This window comes from Boleophthalmus pectinirostris, unplaced genomic scaffold (genome assembly GCF_026225935.1).
Source record: "Boleophthalmus pectinirostris isolate CB_2022bp ecotype Guang Dong unplaced genomic scaffold, ASM2622593v1 HiC_scaffold_12, whole genome shotgun sequence".
Lineage (NCBI taxonomy): Eukaryota > Metazoa > Chordata > Actinopteri > Gobiiformes > Gobiidae > Boleophthalmus > Boleophthalmus pectinirostris.
In genome coordinates, this window is record NW_026571018.1 from 27,923,681 (window position 1) to 27,941,873 (window position 18,193).

The window sequence follows — 18,193 nt, forward strand, 5'->3', positions numbered from 1 at the left end:
TATTTGGAGATAACAGCACTATTTTTGCCATTTATCAACTTGCAGCCTTGTGTAAACATTGAGATGTGGAGAAGATAAAAACGTAATGTGCTCAAATAAGACTACTGGCTACTTCAAAAGTAGAAGTTATTCAAATATGGCATACGAGTGATTGAAATAATTGCAAAAGAGTGAAACTTTTAATCAATTTGCAAACTCTATTTTTTTTGCCAACATTTGTTCTATTTATTGGGACTTCAAAATAAAATTAAGTGCAAATGATAGGTTTACATTAAAACTTATTAATATTGTGACTTTTTTCAGATTATTACTAAAAGTGTTAACAGTTTTCCTAGTTTTGGATAAGTCTTTATGTTTGGTTATACTTCATGTTGGACATGGATAGCAAGTGTAATATTTAGAAGTAATTCTATAACAGCTAACAACCATACTGTAAACAAGCATATAATTTAAACATTATTTGACAAATAACAAATGATTTTATAAAATTCACTTACATTTGGGATGGAATTTTGTGTATTGAAAACATAGATGGAGGAATTCCTGCTGAGAACGAATACTTATACTTTATTTATTTATGCATTTATTTATTTGACTGACACACTGATGCAAAACTGAATATTATTTACCAGTTACTATAGCTACTATGAAAACCTGTCATATGCCTTTTAATCGTTTATCTAATGCCTTCCATTTAATTCCTTTTAATTTCTTATTTTAATACGCATCACTTGAACATATTTGAGTGTTTATTTATTTATATTATTATTGCTTCTATGTGGTTGCATGTTAACAGTGGGCTATGGAAACTCCCTGACCTTTATGCGTCACAGTGTATCTATCAATAATTTCAATTTCATGCTCCAGCGATGCCCTCCCTCTTCCTCACCAGGTACTTCCAGGTTGCATGTACTCTGAAATAAACTTAATGCAGCGTGAGTTTGTTTGTCACCACGCTCTAATCTATTCTGTTGCTTGTACTGTAGTCCCATAAGAATTGACATATTAACAAGGCACCAATTAAGGAGCGTGTTTTATCGCGCTGTGTACAGTACATGCGTAAGAGCGCTCTTGCCTTTAGGTGGCAGCAGTCATTCACTACAAATTCAATTTCATGCCTCAGTAAATGGAAAGTGAATGCACAGGCGATTCTTGAGGCAATGCTGGACACAAGCAGCTGTAACTTTAACTTGGCTGCTGCTGGTCACTTAGTCATTAGGATGTTTTACAGTCATAAAAGTTAATTGGCCATAGTTTCAGAGTTACTGAAGTAGAAGTAAACAAACTAGTCTAAAATTGTTAAAGTAAAATTGGCAATTGGTTACTAAGTCTGAATATTTTTAATAGATTTTTTTTTTTTTCATTATGTGTTGACCAAATCCTTTCAAATTACATTTAATATAATCTGAAATCTAAAATGATATAAAATAGTGTTACCATGCGCAATATAAATTACAAAGGGACTGTGATTCTATGTGAGTTTGACTGTGAATGTCTGCTCATATTTTCAAAGACACGGAGACGTCCCTGTTAAGGTAAAGTCACTAAAACTGTGCTCCCAGTGGGACGTCCAACAGTGCTGGGGTTATCAACATGTGCGTGCGTGTGTGTGGGGGTGTGTGTGTATGTGTGTGTGTGTGTGTGTGTGTGTGTGTGGAGCGGAGCCAGACAGACAGACGGAGAGAGGTCATCTGCAGAGGCACCACAGGAACGCTAAAGGACAGGGTAAAGACTTCATGTTTAGAGGGACGTGTGGGAGGGGAATACCCAAACCACATACAGCTGAACAAGGCCAGAAAATAGCACTGCAGAAATTGAATATGAAGGTCAATTACCTCATAACCAGTCAAAAATGGCTTGAAATCAGTGAAATAGTGTATGCCACAAAAGCAGTTTTATTTAACTTAGTCAAAACTGCTCAAATCAGATTAATACTCAAGTCAATTTAAGCAAGGTTTTTCATTCATTTCTGCAGAACAAAATATCAACAACTTTTTATATAATTTGTCAAAGAAAATACTAACCTCTAATTAGCATATGTTATTATAATGGGCTTTGTTTTTCTACACTGTGTATCAAATTAGTCTGTTTACAAGAGAGTGGAAATAGACAGTCACCTGGGAACTGTCCAAGTCCTGAAAAACAGATGCCAGATTTTCTGGGCTTCCTGTGCTGTATCACGTTTTCCTCAGGTCAATGGGCTTTTGAGAGAGAGATAGAAATGTGCCTATGATACTCAAGGACACCTAATGCAACCTATAAAATGTATTGGACTTTACTATATTTCAAAATGATAAGACCAAAACCAACTGCAGGATGTGTTTTCACTTTACATAGATAAGGTAAAGAGCTAAATCTATAATAGCATATTTATTTAATGGTTATTTCTAGTGCTGGGTCTGCCATCTACTTTTCCCCTTGAAACTGAAATTGCTTGGCCTAGAATGTTCTTTAGTATGGCAATAAACATATCTATCTCCATGAAGACAAGCAGGCAACAGCAGCAGGTGAAATCTAGTATATCAAGGATTTCCAAATAAAAAATGTCAATAACTGCATAAACGCAAGATATATATATTTAACACCATGTATTATATTTAACCTTTCAGGCAAATGCAGTCATCCTGTAGGTCACAAACAGATGAAGGACCCTCCACTAGGAAAGTTACCTAGTGCACCTTTAAACATACAGCAGTTACAACTGTACAAATATGTTGCAATAAAATTACAGTGAGGAGTAAAAACTTTAAAAGTGTACTCAAATAAATCTAATGCGTGATAGACAGCTTTGTATTTAAAAGCTGCACACATTGCCAGGTAGCGGGACTCCCCTACAGGCTACAGGGAGTGTGACAAAGCATTGCATGGGTAACTCTATAGCTGTGTCCCGTGTGTTTGGGCTGCCTCCTGCCATTCACAGCTCTTTGCAGTGCCTCTGATCTCTGGTTTGTTGTCCGTATAGCTCTCAAAATGGCCCAGACCACAAATAAAGTGCAGCGTGTGTCAAGTGTCAGATTTCCTCCTCAGACAGACAGAGTTACTGGCAGCTGTGTGGAGTCGCCTCAAGCTCACAATTATTAACACTACAGGCTCCACTGCATGAATTATACACAGCTGTAACCATAACAATGACCTCTGAACTTTAGCCTGAGGGTGTGGCTCCCTAGGTAAAAATAGACATATAGAAAGCTCTAACTTACGATGAAATATGTTATGTGCAATTAAGTCAACATAAACAAAAGCTGAAGTTTGTATACACAATCTGAAACTCAATGAAACACTACAGGAGATCAACTTTTTTTTGCACCCAACCCAAAGCAAACAAACCTATTGTGATTTATTTACTAATACTAAATACATATAGAAAAAAATGTCTCAAGACCCAGTGCTACTACTATTAGATAAATATAAGAATATAACAATAAGTAGTTTAGCCCCTCAAAAATGTGTAGTATTCCTGGTTGTCTATAAATACTACTACTAGATGAATATAAGAATATAACAACAACACGTTTAGCCCCTCAAAAATGTGTAGTATTCCTGGTTGTCTATAAATACTACTACTAGATGAATATAAGAATATAACAACAACACGTTTAGCCCCTCAAAAATGTGTAGTATTCCTGGTTGTCTATAAATACTACTACTAGATGAATATAAGAATATAACAATAACAAGTTTAACCCCTCAAAAATGCATAGTATTCCTGGTTGTCTATAAATACTACTACTAGATGAACATAAGAATATAACAACAACAAGTTTAGCCCCTCAAAAATGTGTAGTATTTCTGGTTGTCTATAAATACTATGATATGGCTATTCCTCGTTTAAACACAGGTAAAACAGATTCAGTCAGTACTTATTGAAAAGTCAATTTACCAGTCCACTAAAATACAAAATGTACTTGAAGCTCTTGTGCACAACTATAAGATGTTCATTTATGAGCTAAAATCATTTCCCCAACTATTACAGACAATTGCTGCAATTTTCCCATTTTATTTTTATATGCCGCTGATAATACAAGCAGCCATTAACATTTACGGCAATGCCTCCCCTCGGCATGCTGGGAGCTCAAAGTCATTACCCAGTCAATGAGTCTAATCCCTAAGCCTGGGTCTTTCATCAGTGGCTCTCTCTCTCTCTTTCTGCAGAGGTCTCGTGTTTGCCCTTATGGATAATAGCTGCTTCCGGACGTCCTGGACACTGGAGCCCGTCTCTCCTCTCACTCCCTTCACACCCGCACCCATCTCGAACGCTTAGGTGTCTTCCTGGTCTTTAAGTGGCTCTGGTCCAAAGTGATTTCCTCTAACGCCTCCTTTCCTGCAAAGAGGACATCTGATACAGGATGGAGAGGGGGGCAAAGAGGGGGCAAATGGAGCTCTCAGCTGGGAAAGACTTGTGAATGCTGAGCTACATTAGCAGAAAAGATAAGAATAATATTTAAGCCAGTGTATTGTTACTGCTAAATATTACAGAGATGTCAGCAAAATATTAAATTCCAGATTATAATGATAAAAAAAATAAAGTTAATTGAAGCCATAGCAATTAAGAAATTAAATCTTTTGCACATCTTTTGAAAGTGAAAAAGTCCTTAAAATGCTGCGTATGAGCGGAAAGTGAAGATAATACATATTGGTGTTTTATAACATTTTAGTGAGACATCTCAAAGAAACATCAAAAACAGATCATACATAGCTGCAACAGAATTTGTGTATGGGTGTTTACTTGAAATGTCTCATATAACGAGAAATAGACTTTCTGGAGTTGTGTTTTGTTTCATTCACGCATGTTTGAGTAACCCTTTATTATTAGGCCGTCTACATCTCCAAAGCTCAAAATGCTCCATTCCAGCTTGTGATGTCATGAAGCGATAGTTTTCAAATTAACAAACTATGTTTACCTTTATTTCAGCAGAGATGAGCAATTCCAGGGCTGAAATCATCCATTTATTCAGTAAATATTGACAATTCCAGACCATAAATCATCCAAATGAGTCCAGTGAAGGTGTATGAAGTTTAAAAACACAGTGGAGCACATGACATCACAAGGTAGATCGGAATGTTTTCAGATTGAGAGAAGAATTCAGTTTGTGTGGTAAATATTTGTGAATGAAACAAAACACAACTCCAGGTCTGTTTGTTATGAGGAAACAACATTTTAACATAGATTACAAATAGCGTTATATGGGTCCTTCAAGTAACAAACAATAGAAAGTAGGACATTATATTACATACATTATCTTTTTTTTAATTTTCATTTTATATTTGGTCACTCTGACTTACTTTTTAATGTGAAATGTTTGGTGGTCATATGGCTTATAATGCTGTTTCTTCATAACAAACATACCTGGAGTTGTGTTTTGTTTCATTCACAAATATTTAACACACAAACTGCATATTTAGACTTTAGATTTTCTCTCAAACAAAAAACACTGTGTTCCACCTTGTGATGCGATGTGGTAATACAGGAAAAGCTCCACTGTGTTTTTAAACTCCATACACCTTCACTAGAATCATTTGGATGATTTATGGTATGGAATTGTCAATCTTTACTGAATAAATGTAAAAGAAAACTACCACTTCGTGACATCACAAAGTGGAACAGAGCATTTGGAGCTTTGGAGATATAGACTAGAGTTGGGCATCATTAAGAAGTTGCTGATACGACACATACCTTGATACACAGGCCACGATACGATACATATCTCGATACAGTGCACTTTTGGTTCGATACGATATATTTCAAATCGATTTGATACTGTTCAATAAAAAACTAAAGGCTAAATCATGGCTGTGATACTAAAAGTCTTTGTTAAACCACTTTTTGTGCAAAGTTGATAAGAAACACACACATTTTAATTATCAAAACAGTGAAAATGTCAAACGTGTTGCATAAATGAATTTCTTTCCACTAAACAAGCAACAAAACTGTAACACTGTAACACAATAATGTAGCAAAATATACCAAAAAATACTCTTGGCGATATATCGATACAGCAGTTCCCAATATCGATACTGTATTTCAACATTAAACGATACGATATATATATATTTGTAAACAGACTAATGATAAGGGGTTGCTCAGACATAATGGAATGAAACAAAACACAACTCCAGGTCTGTTTTTGAGGAGGTAACAACATTCTAATATGGCTAAAAGCTCACAAGAGTCAATATGGTGTAATATAGGACATTTAATACGCTCCTTTCACCTACAAACTCTTAACAGGAAAGAGCCAGCCGATGAATGAAAGCTCATGTAAAATAGAAAACTCTTCAGTGGCTTATCACAGGGCACAGCTATTACTGAACATAATGGTAATGGACAGTCATGAATCTTGCTCCAAAATGAACGTAACAAATGACCAGTTCTGCTTTAAATCTTTTATCTAGACCAGAAATAGAATATAGCTCATTCGTCACACTGGACTATGTGGATAAATGAACATGGTGTGTTTGATGTAATGTCACAAGAGAAACGAGAGTATGGCTAAATTTGGTGTGGACCTCTGGACAAGTTTGACGGTCAGCGGGACAAGCACTAGGTCTGGCAATCACTCACATACAAAACAACAGTCACCTTGTCTATAAAACTGTATGACTGCGCAGAACTTTGACTGGCATCTTTCTATGCTTTGAGTTTGTATGACATTGAATTACTTTACCTCTGCGCTATATTTATTTTAATCAGGATCAGTGAAAATAGTTAAATAAATAAATAAATAACATTAGTTTCTATAGTAGTAGTAAAAATATTCCCGGGTAAACTTTATTTCTTTGCTACCAAACACTGTCTTAATGGATTTTCTGATAGAAAAGCTGTACAGCAATTATGAGAGGACATTATGGCATCTTATTTATGAGATTCCACTTCCTGTTATTGCTGGTTTGGAGATTGCTGAATGCGGTTATGTCATAATTTCCGATGGGGATGGTAGGCACGAATCAGATATCAGATATTCCTACTGATTCTGTACTTGTACTTTACTATGAAAATATAGAAAAGCAAATGCATCAACGTTGAACCTGGGTTACTTAGAAAAAGCTGCTGAATGTTGTGATGTTATCTGAAACCCATTATAATTTTGAGAACTTTTTCACATTCAAAAAGTATAATATTTTAAATTGTAAATCACAACAACAACAGACCTACTTTTTTAATAATTCTGAAATGTGTAAAAGTCTGAAACAAGTGACATTTATGACAAGGTATGTATATAACAGCATAAACTTTCACATAAGTAGTCACATTAAGTAAGATAGTTCTGGGTTGCACTCACTTTAATATGTCAGTTGTGAATAAATTATGACATATTGAAAAGAATGGAGCATAAATAAGGACCATTAGCCCTAATAAAAGCACAAACAAAGACTTAATGAACAAATAGTCCTTTCAAAATCATCCAGGTTGAATAACTACTTCATTATAGTTGGGGTTAGGAGTTTGGGTATTAATAAAGTAGTTGCTAAACCTGAATCAATAATTAACCATCATTAATATCTATCAATAACTATTTGTTCATTATTCATTAGTCTTTGTTCATGCTTTAAAGTGTAGTTATTGTTATATAAATACATCTTCTGTGAGACAAATCAACCACATAAACTTGAGTGTTAGAGAAGGACAGATTCTGTAACAAACAATTAAATGCCCCATATTACATTATTTTCTGATCGATGTTGATATCTCAAACAGAAAACACTCTGTTCCACCTTGTGATGTCATGTGGTAATACAAGAAGTGCTCTACTGAGTTTTTAAAATCCATGCATCATCACTAAAGTCATTTGGATCATTTCAGCTCTGGAACTAGTCTATCCTAAACCAAAGTTAAAACTGTTAACCTGAAAACTATTACTCCATGACATCACAAGGTGGAACAGAGCATTGTGAGCTTTGGAGATCTAGACAGACTAATAATAAAGGGATACTCAAACATGTGTGAATGAAACAAAACACAACACCGGGTATGTTTTTGATGAGGTAACAACATTATAACATGGATTAAATCTCACAAGAGTCAATTTTGCATAATATACGACTTTTAACCACAATTAAATGTCCACGACAATTGAACTGGAGCTATCCTTGAGTTGTAATTATTGTAATAATGTGATAATAATTAGTCCTTCATCATCAGACAGTAGTAGTAGTAGTAGCAGTAGTAGTAGTACCCTGCGCTTTTTTGGAGGAAGGAGACCTTACCTTGCAGTTGAGTTTATTTTGGCCACTTTTTTCCTCCTCTATTGAATCCCATAGACTTCACAATGAGATAAATAGTTGCTGACTTACCCAGAATGCTATTGCCTTCTGACGATTGCAGTTATTTTCTCAGATATGAAAGCATTATTCTCTCCACTCGGGGGAACAATAACCCCGGTGACATACAGTGCCTGCAAACTCCAGCAGCAAATAAAAAATATTGGGAAGAAAAGCGTCCCCTGGGGGAAACTTATTTATTTGGTTGGTTTACATTCTGAGTTGTCAGCTTTCTCCTCTGTCGCCTGAGGAGCAAAATATGTTAACTGACAAAATAAAACTATTTTTTTTTCTTTTTGTTTTTTATAACTGCCAAAAACTGAACTGAAGTAAATAAGAAAATGTGTGAAAAATATCTTGGTTATGTTGGGGTATTTTTGAACACGGATCAGTTTGAAGTGTTCAGGTTTTTAGCAAGTTATTTAGGAATGACAGTTACGAATAAAAATGTTAAATAGATAATAGATAGATAATGAAAAACTTGTATCAAAAACTGGTTTTGGAAAAAATCAATACCAAGAACACAAAGTGCGCCCTGAGGAAGTTTCTTGGCAGTCTGTCCCACCATAAACAACTGACTGTTCAAGTAGTGCTTTGTTCTACATATATTATTCTGTTTTATGGTTCTAGGTCATGATTTATGCAGCATGGGAACTGAAGTTTATTGGTCACATTGCAGTGTAAATATTTTCAAGATGCACATTGTATTACTCCATTGTTTTGGCTGGAATGTTCCACAGCATGACATTAAGGAGCCTAGATAGCACTATTTTTTGATCTATGTTATAATGTTGTTTCCTCTTCAAAAAGATATCTGGAGTTGTGTTTTGTTTCATTCACACATATTTGACACACAAACTCCTCAGAAAACACCAATTTTTAAACTCCATACAGCTTCACTAGAATCATGTGGATGATTTCAGCCTGGGAATTTCCAGTCTCTACTGAACTGAAAGTAAAAAAAAAATATGTTAACATGAAAACTACCACCACATGACATCACAAGGTGGAACAGAGCATCTGAGCTTTGGAGATACAGACAGATTATTAATAAAGAGTTACTTAAACACATGTGAATGAAACCAAACACAACTCTAGGTCTGTTTTTGATGAGGTAACAGCATTGTAACATGGCTATAAGCTCATAAGAATACATTATGTGTAATAGGACCTTTAAGTTACCTCCATGAAGTCAAGCAGGTGACACCACCAGGGCAAGTAAAGTCAGATCTGTGGAAAAGTAGCGTCCATTCACAGTGAGATGACATGCTTTTCAGTGTGTTTTTGAACAAGAAAAACACCTGTAATTGAATGAATATAGATTCATAGTTTAATGGCATTTTGTCCCATATTCCAGGCAACGACTTATATGTTTTTATGATTATTTTATTTATTTTTTCTATTAGTCTCCTTATGGTTGAAACATAATTTTGCAGATTTTTTTTTTAATAGTAAAATGTTTTATATTGCTATGTGAAGCACTTTGAAAACTGTTTTGTTTATAAAATGTGCTATACAAATAAAGTTGGATTGGACTGGATGGACACAAGCAATACCATGGGAATACTGTTTTTATTTTTAGTCAGTACACAATGTAAATTTGACCCAATGCGTTGCCAATTCACCTTTCTGTCATTCACATTCAATTAAAATACATTAAACATAAGCAAATGCAAGTTGGTCTATTCAGTTAATAAACAAATGTCCAAACGCGTGTGTGGAAACTTGAGGCTACAAAATGCTCCCGGTCAAATTCAAAAATCTGCACCAAATATATTACGCAAGATCCCATAGCATTAGGTAAATTGTCAATATTCCATTATAGCTTATTACAAATCTATAGCTTTTTTGCACAATACAAAATAGAAATAAAAATATATTTGTAGGAGCTAAAATACAGAAAGTACAGATTTCATTAAACTAGTTTGAACCTGAATAACAAATAGACGCAGGCAAATATATATTCAAACGCGTGTGTAAAATGTGTGCACTTTTGCCTAAAAATTTAAATCATGTTTTTTTATGAATCATTTTCCGAAAGATTTTTATTTAGCAATTTTCACACCTCGCTTAACTTCTGCCCAGTTCTATAAGTACGAGCTAAGAATAGACCCCCATCTCCGTCACCAGATAAAAATAATGACTTCCTGGTTAATTTGTTCCATCATAATAAATGTAAGATAATCTCTCTCTTCATCATTCCCATCTATCTGTGCCATTTCCCTATGTAAAGTAATGGCCAGGGTATTTTCAGCACCACGGACAGCTCAGAGAGAATGCATTTACTTCCCTGGCTGCTTTTGCTGCTCATTCATCAAAGTTAACCCACCTCAGAATGGAAACTGATCCTTTATTGTTGTCCATAGGGAAATTTCACTTCCTCTTTTACCTCCCCAGAAGAGCTGTGGGATCAGGATTTGGTGTCTGGTTCAAGGACGGCCCGTATATAACTTACAATCCTGTGGTGTATAATCCTGCTGTATCCTGCCCTGTCATCATAAAATACTCCTCAGAGCATTTGACTTGTCCAGTATACAGACAGCGCAGGAGGAGAAAGAGAAACCACTGCAGTTTACTTTTCAATCTCTCTAATGCTGACAACTGTTCCAGGACAGTGTTAAAGGTGCAATGTGGAACTTTTCTGGTGTGGGATCTCATGAAAATGCTATGGCTATTTTAAAAGGAAAAAAAAACAGATCCGCACTACAGTTCTTTGGAGCTTCCAGATTTTTATTTTATCAGCACCATAATGTGACATTTCGAGGTCAAGCTTTTCTTCAGACATGAATTTTTATTGGATGTGCATGTCTCTAAACTAAAACACTTTTTTGAGGGTCTCTGTGGAAATTGCCAATGTTTATGTCATTTATGCCATGAAACATTACAGCCAAAACACAAAATCTCCATCACATACTAAAATGGGATATACACTACAAATCTAAAGTTTAGATAGGTTCTCTGATTCAGTGTTTGTTTTTTTTTTTTCCCCACTACTTTCTACATTTTAGATCCATACAGAAGACATCAAATATGAAGCAAGATATATGGAGGAAAAAAATCATCCACATTCTGCCAAAAATGTCTGTCAAAATGTACAATCTTGTTAAGTGCATAGGTTTAGGTTGGGCCAATGTGCCAAATGAATGTTTGTGGTCTGGGTTGAAACAAGGTAAAGTGAATCTAATCTAATTGTAATACTTGTTAGCACAGTTGAGTTGAGAATTTACAGGGGAGGTTGCTGAATTGTAGTTTTTGGTTTTGGTATGCCTCATAACATTTTTGGACGGTGATTCTGAAGACCTAAGGTTCCTTCTCCAATGTCTCCTCTAGTGTCCTCACTTGTTTTTGTTCTTTCTCTTTGAGGCGTTTTTCCTGGTTTACCTGGGATGTTAATCACTTGAGATTCCAAAGCTGCCTTCTCCTCCTGGTTCTCTCATATTTGCGTTCTCTTTGTTCCTCTTACTCATCTCCACTTGCAGGTGTTGGTTCTTCTCCTGCACCTTTTTCACCTGACCATAGAGCTGGTTAGTTTCACAATGATGTTTCTCTTTGGAAGTTCAGAGGTGAATCTTGAGGTTCTGTTTTTTTCATGGTGTACTGGTTCAGCCAAGCCCTGAGTCGATTTCATTGCAAGTTCCATCCAGGTAGTTCTTTTAACTCAACTTATCCTTATGTTCTTTCTCCAGCTGTCTTTCGAGCCCCTCTTTGGCCTTTGTTACCTCTTTCAGATCCTCAATGGCTTTCTCGCATTGGCAGGGCTGGTCTACTATCCTTACCTTTTTGATGACTCCTTCTTGAGGGTTTGAAATCTTCTCCTTGGGGTCTTGGATATTGCAGGTAAGAATGCAAATTTTCCTTTCTAATGTCTTGCATTCTTCATTCTTCTTACTGAACTCTTGAAGGAGTTGATCATATTTTTGCCTTGTTGTCCTTTTTGAGCTGCCCTTGCCAAGAACCTTTGTAGTTTGATCTTGGGTCTTCATGCTTTCTTTCAACTGCTTGTTCTCATGTTGCAGTTTTCTGATGCATGATCTGGAGTTATTGTGACCCTGAATTTCCTTATTGAGAACCTGTTAGAGCTTCTCTTGGTCTGACTTTGTTCCGGGTTGCTCCAGTTGGGTGTCAGCTGTTGACTCAGTCTCTTGTTCTCTGCCTCCAGATTCTTAATGTAGCTTTTGAGGTCATTAGTAGACAGGATTTAGTCATTCAGACACTTCTGAAGCCTATTAATTTCCACAATATAGATTTCCTTGTGTTTTTTATCTAGTTCCCGCTCCTGCTTCAGCTGTGCCACAAGATCGGTGACTGCCTTTTCGACTGTTGTCGATTCTTCTTCAGAATCTTGCTCTATCTTCTCAATTTGAACCTTTCTGAAAGCTTCTTCCAGCTTTTTGATCTTTCTTGTTGATTTCTTTCTTCATTCTTGCATCTCTTTCCACATGAAAGAAGTTGACATCTTTCATTTCTCCCTCAAAATCTTGTCTGATCCTCTCAGGCTTGACTTGGGACTTTTCCTGTGCTTTTTCCAGCTCCTTGATGTATGACATGAGCTGGTTCACAATATTCTTACGGTTTAATATGAGCTCCTGGTTTTGAATTGCCAGAGCTTCAATCTGTTTTTGCATCTCTGCAGCCTGTTGCTCTGGGAGGAGCTTGTCAGATCCAGTTTGTGAGTGGGCCTTTGCATCATAAGACTCTTGTCCTTGCTGTTTCTGTAGCAGCTGGAGGTTGGCGAGAGATTTGTGGATGCTCATTAAATCCTCCTCCCACTTTCTACACAGCTCCACAGATGTAGAAGTGCACTCCTCTAGCCTCTTCGGTTCCATTTCATCTTGTCTCAAAACTGCTAAATGTGATTTTATTACCCTTTTATCTGTGTTCTCCAACCCTGTATGTTTTCATTCACAAATCTTCACTTATGCTATAGCAACTTCTCCAACTCTAATTTGCACAAATCTCTCATCACCGCCAAATGCATATGTATAATTGAGGAGCAGGAGTAGAGAGGGGGAGGAGAAGAGGAGACGTAGACAGGGGTAAGAGAGAAGGAGAGCAGGAGGAGGGAGGTGGAGCGCAGGTGCTGTCAGTCTCAAACAGAGCAGTAGCAGCGGTAGCAGAAGTAGCAGCAGTGGTGAGCCCGGAAAGTTCACCCTGAGCTCGGGCATATGAGCTGCTGATGATGGATGGCTTTTACTGTTGTGATTGGTTTGTCCAGCCGAGCATGAAAATGGACTTTGAGGACTTGATGACCTGACAAAAGTTTACAAAGTTTTAAGTGACTTTAAGCTATATGTTATTAATCGCTGTGTTGTTTTTACACAAGGTGAGATGTATTGGCAGCAGGTGATAAGTGAACTGGCAACCCATGTCTGCAACAAACCCAATAGAGAAAGTTTGTATTCTGTAAACCAATTTAACTTTGGACTAGGCCTGTTTATAAAGAGTTCTTATAAGAAAGTTGAACACCTCTTTCAGTGATTATTTTGTCTGCAATGTTCAAAGCAAAATGAAGATATGGATTCAATAAGAACCTGCAATTTTCTTTTTCTTCACTCAAAAAATGGTGGACTAAAGGTGCACTGTGTAACTTTTCTTTAAGTTGTGGTCTCAAGAGTTTATAAACTTTGACATCACACCAAACGAGATGCCAATAATGTAACAAGAAGTCTATGGGTAAGTGATATGAGAATGCCTATAACTGCTCCACAATGGGAAACAGCATTGCAAAAGTGCACTAAAATTTCTAAATGTGTGAGATATAAAATTTTGCAGCTTAAATTATTACATCGAACCTATATAACACCACATATACTAAACAAAATGGATACTGAATTATCCAAATTTTGTTGGCATGGTTGTGGGGCAGAGGGCACACTCATACACTGCTGTGACATTGCCCTCAAGTGAAACAAGCGCAGGTGGAGATAGCAACCTGGTCCCCCATGAGGCATCGGTGAGGGCAGTTCATCACCACAGAAGCAGCTTATGTGGAGCCCAGCCCATATTACATGATCGTTATATCCACAATGCAATGGGTCAAGCTGTACAGTGCCCATGAACATTTGTGTGATACTGGTCACAAATGAAAATGTCTGTGTTTACTTTTTCTGAGATTTTGAGATCACTCCCGTTGCTCTAGCTCAATCCTTCGCAGAGTTATGACCAAAAAGTCATATTTAACCTTGGTTACCTTGACCTTCAAGTGACCTTGACCGGTTTCAACCTGTAACATCCAGTGTACCCTGGTTATGTGTGATGAATGGGGGAATATTTTAGGCCGCAGATGGTTCAGAAAAAGCCAAAATTGCCTATCCTTTATAATGGTGTGACCTTTCAATTGACCCGTGTGACCTCAAATGACCTCATCATCACCTAACTTTTTTTTTGCACCATCGGGCATGGGGACTCGACCCACGTACCAAATTTGGTGACAATCGGTCCGTAAATGGCGGAATTATCACGGGTGGACAGACACACAGGGTGAATACAAAACCTGGTCAACTCTTTGGGGACCAGGTAACTATATTGGAACACTGTAATTGATTGACTGTCTTGTAGGTTTGATGTGCAGATCTCTCCATGCCCATTGCTGTGCCTGCTTGGAATAAGAACACAAGACTTTTCATCCCCAAAATTGGACCACATATTATCACTGGGTTTACACAATTGGTGCAAAGACTTTTTGGATTTAATTTCTATGGAGCAGGTTGCTCAGCTGTTGAACATAAAAAACTGTTGGCCCATGGACAGTGGCAAAACCCCATTTGGACAAAGCACAGTAAAATAGAATAACACACTGTTGGATAATGTCAAAATGTATGTGTATGTATATGCTTGTATAATGTAATGTACGTGTAAGTGTGTTTTGGGGTTGCCAAAAATAAACAAACAAACAAAAGATATAAGTGAACAGAAAATATGTAAATGCATTTTGATTTGACAGCCCTAAAATGTAACAGTGCATCTTTATTTTTTTATCTGAGGTCAAAATAAACGTTTTATGTACATACATTTTTGACACAGATATAACTATAACACATGAAAATAGACTAATGGTCCTTAAAACATGCAAAGCAGCTACCCCAGCATACCCCCAGCTCTTACTAGTATATACTCCACGTCCTCCACACTCCAATAACCTCACATCCTCTTTCACAAAATCCATAAATCCCCTTTGGTGTTCCTCCAGGCCCCTGTCAGGCAGCTCTAACCTCAACATCCTTTAAATACTTACATACTTCTTCTGTGTACATCCATAGTCTCTCTGTTGTACTAATAGTAAAATATAAAGTACTACATCTTCATTGCTCCTTTAATAACTAAAGTTTTCCTAGTTTATCTGATAACCTTTAAACTCTATAAATGTTAATCGTTTTATCGATGACCTGGCTCACCCTGGGTCCCTGTTCATCCTGACCCAGTCCTGATCTCTGCCACTTAATACCAGCCTGAGTCTCACTCCAATCCAGACACTGTTGACAAGTTTGGGTCATGCCCTGAGACACTGACAAAAAAGTGACAAAACAAGCTCAGAAGCAGAAATATAATCTATTCAAAATGGCGTTGCACAAAAATACATAAATTATTTACCTTTATATTTACATTGTGTTGCTGGCACTGAGTTTGCAGTCCAATGCAGCAGTGGTACAGGTTTGGGTGTTATTTTATTTTATTTATTTTTTATTTTTTGTGAACTCCAGAAGCTGAAATCATCCACTTTCATCAGCCAGTTCTTCTCTCCCCTATTCCCAATTGCCTCTCAAGCACATTTTCCATCTGCTGCATAAAAAATAAGGGAGCACAGTTAAAAATGTGTTTCAGTAATTAATGTTTTCTGGTAAGAGCTGTGAGGAGAGAAGAGTGGAGCCTCTCCCAGGAAATTTGGAGGATCAGTTGGTTGCAGGTCAAAATAAGGTGGAAAAGTATTTTATAGCTAAATATATTATTAAACTCTCACTTGAGTACACATTTATTAAGAATTTGTCTGAGCTTTATTTGCATCCATTATCCATTAAACCAACAAAGAGAGCACACTATGAAAACTGTAACTTAAAGGAAGCCTTAATAAAACTATCATTAAAGTGTTTGGGGTTAAGGTTAAGGTATTCATTAAGTAGTCACTAAGTCTGAATTATTCCTAATAAAATATCTTTTCATTATGAATTAAGTCTTCCTCATGCTTAATTAAGATTTATTATTAAGTGTTACCAATTGATTATTGCAGATTTTCAATCTATTTCACTGAAAAGGTGCACAAATATGTACAGCTTTTAGGATCACAATAGATGTTTGGCAAATTTTGTTTATATTCAGTTTTCCTCCCTCCATCAGAGACTTTAGATAACTGGATATAAGGTAATAAATAAAGTAAGCAATGGCGTGCTTTCAGCTCCAATTCGCTTTGTATTGCAAAAACGTCGCCTCTCTCTCTTAAAATGTCTGTGGTGACCCACTTTACATGATCCTGGTGCTTTTATTTTGCTATTTTGTCTGTAAATTAATTCCTGTTCCTAATATATAACTCTGCTCCAAAGTCACATCTACAACTGCAAGCCTCTGTGAGCTTCATTTGACTGGAGCTGAACACTATTTGCAACATCACACTCCCTTTGTCCACTTGTTTATACAGTCCATGCTCCCCAGGTATCTTTATAAATGTTGTATCATGTCATTAGGCTATGGACAAATTGAAGACAGATCAAGGCTCATTTTGACAGTGAGCCGAGTAGATCAGCTGCACTTGTGAGACTTAACCTCTCCTGAACGGACAGGCAGCGCGCCCACGGCCTTACCCCGCTGAAGGGTCACTTTTCAGGGGTGTCACTGATACACTTCACCCTTCAGAGAATGTGCACCTCCACCAGCGGGACAGCACCCAAAGGCACACCAAGGACACTTGGCTGCAGCCACCTGAACATCAGATATCAACTGTTTGGTAACTCAATCTAAAAAGGTGGAGTGCATAAGTATCACTATCATGTCATGGTGAGGTGATAGTGAGAAATGTAATGTCTAATATGGAAATAGAGGAGGGCATGTGATGGGATGTTATGTAATACTGCTTGTATTTATGTATGAAGAGGAGTTTAGAGCCAGGTAACAATATCAGCAAGGTCAGGTATGGCTTTGTGATCCGCCTGTTAAAATAGTATGTCAGTGCAGATTAGTTTTCATAATGGAGAAGGTTTGGACGGCGATGACAGAGTAGAGCTGCTATCAGGATTGATATTTGCCTGACTCTGAGTAGAGTCTACACATTATCAATCTAGGAAAAGGATGGTCACACAAATCCTTCCAGCTGATTGGTTGAAGTGTCACAACAGTGGAGTGAGAAGAGAAATCAAACTGTGGCCAAATCTTGTGGAGAGACACAAACATCTTTCTCATTCACAAATGGACTGCACACATCTTCTCATTTGTATTTCTGCCTCAAATTTTTGAATAACTTATCACCAAAACCATTTTGAAAGAATTAATTTGATTTGACTATTTGATTTATTAAAGAAATAAAAAACAGACCATATTAAACTATATATTTACTCTCATATCACTCATAAGAGCTGTTATAATGGGGCATATTTAGTAAAAGTCCCTATTAATGTAAGTGCTTAATGCTCATCTCTTAATGTGGATGATTGAAAGGTGAGCTCGCTCTTGTCCAGTGAAGAAGCCTGAAGGGCACACTGCTCTCTCCTATAGTCACTCTACAGTATACACCTGTAATCCTATCTATCTAAATATCCACTCCTCAGGTCAAGTATCTACATCAATCGTTACACAAGCGCCTCAAATCACAGCTCCCACAGCTCGCATAGCTTCACGAACATTAATATTGAGATGTTTGATTTGTCCAGAAAGTTTTTGGTGGCTAAATAACAGGCAAAAGTTTTGTAAAGCGATTAAGAGTCTATTTCCAGAACAAACTATGTGAATA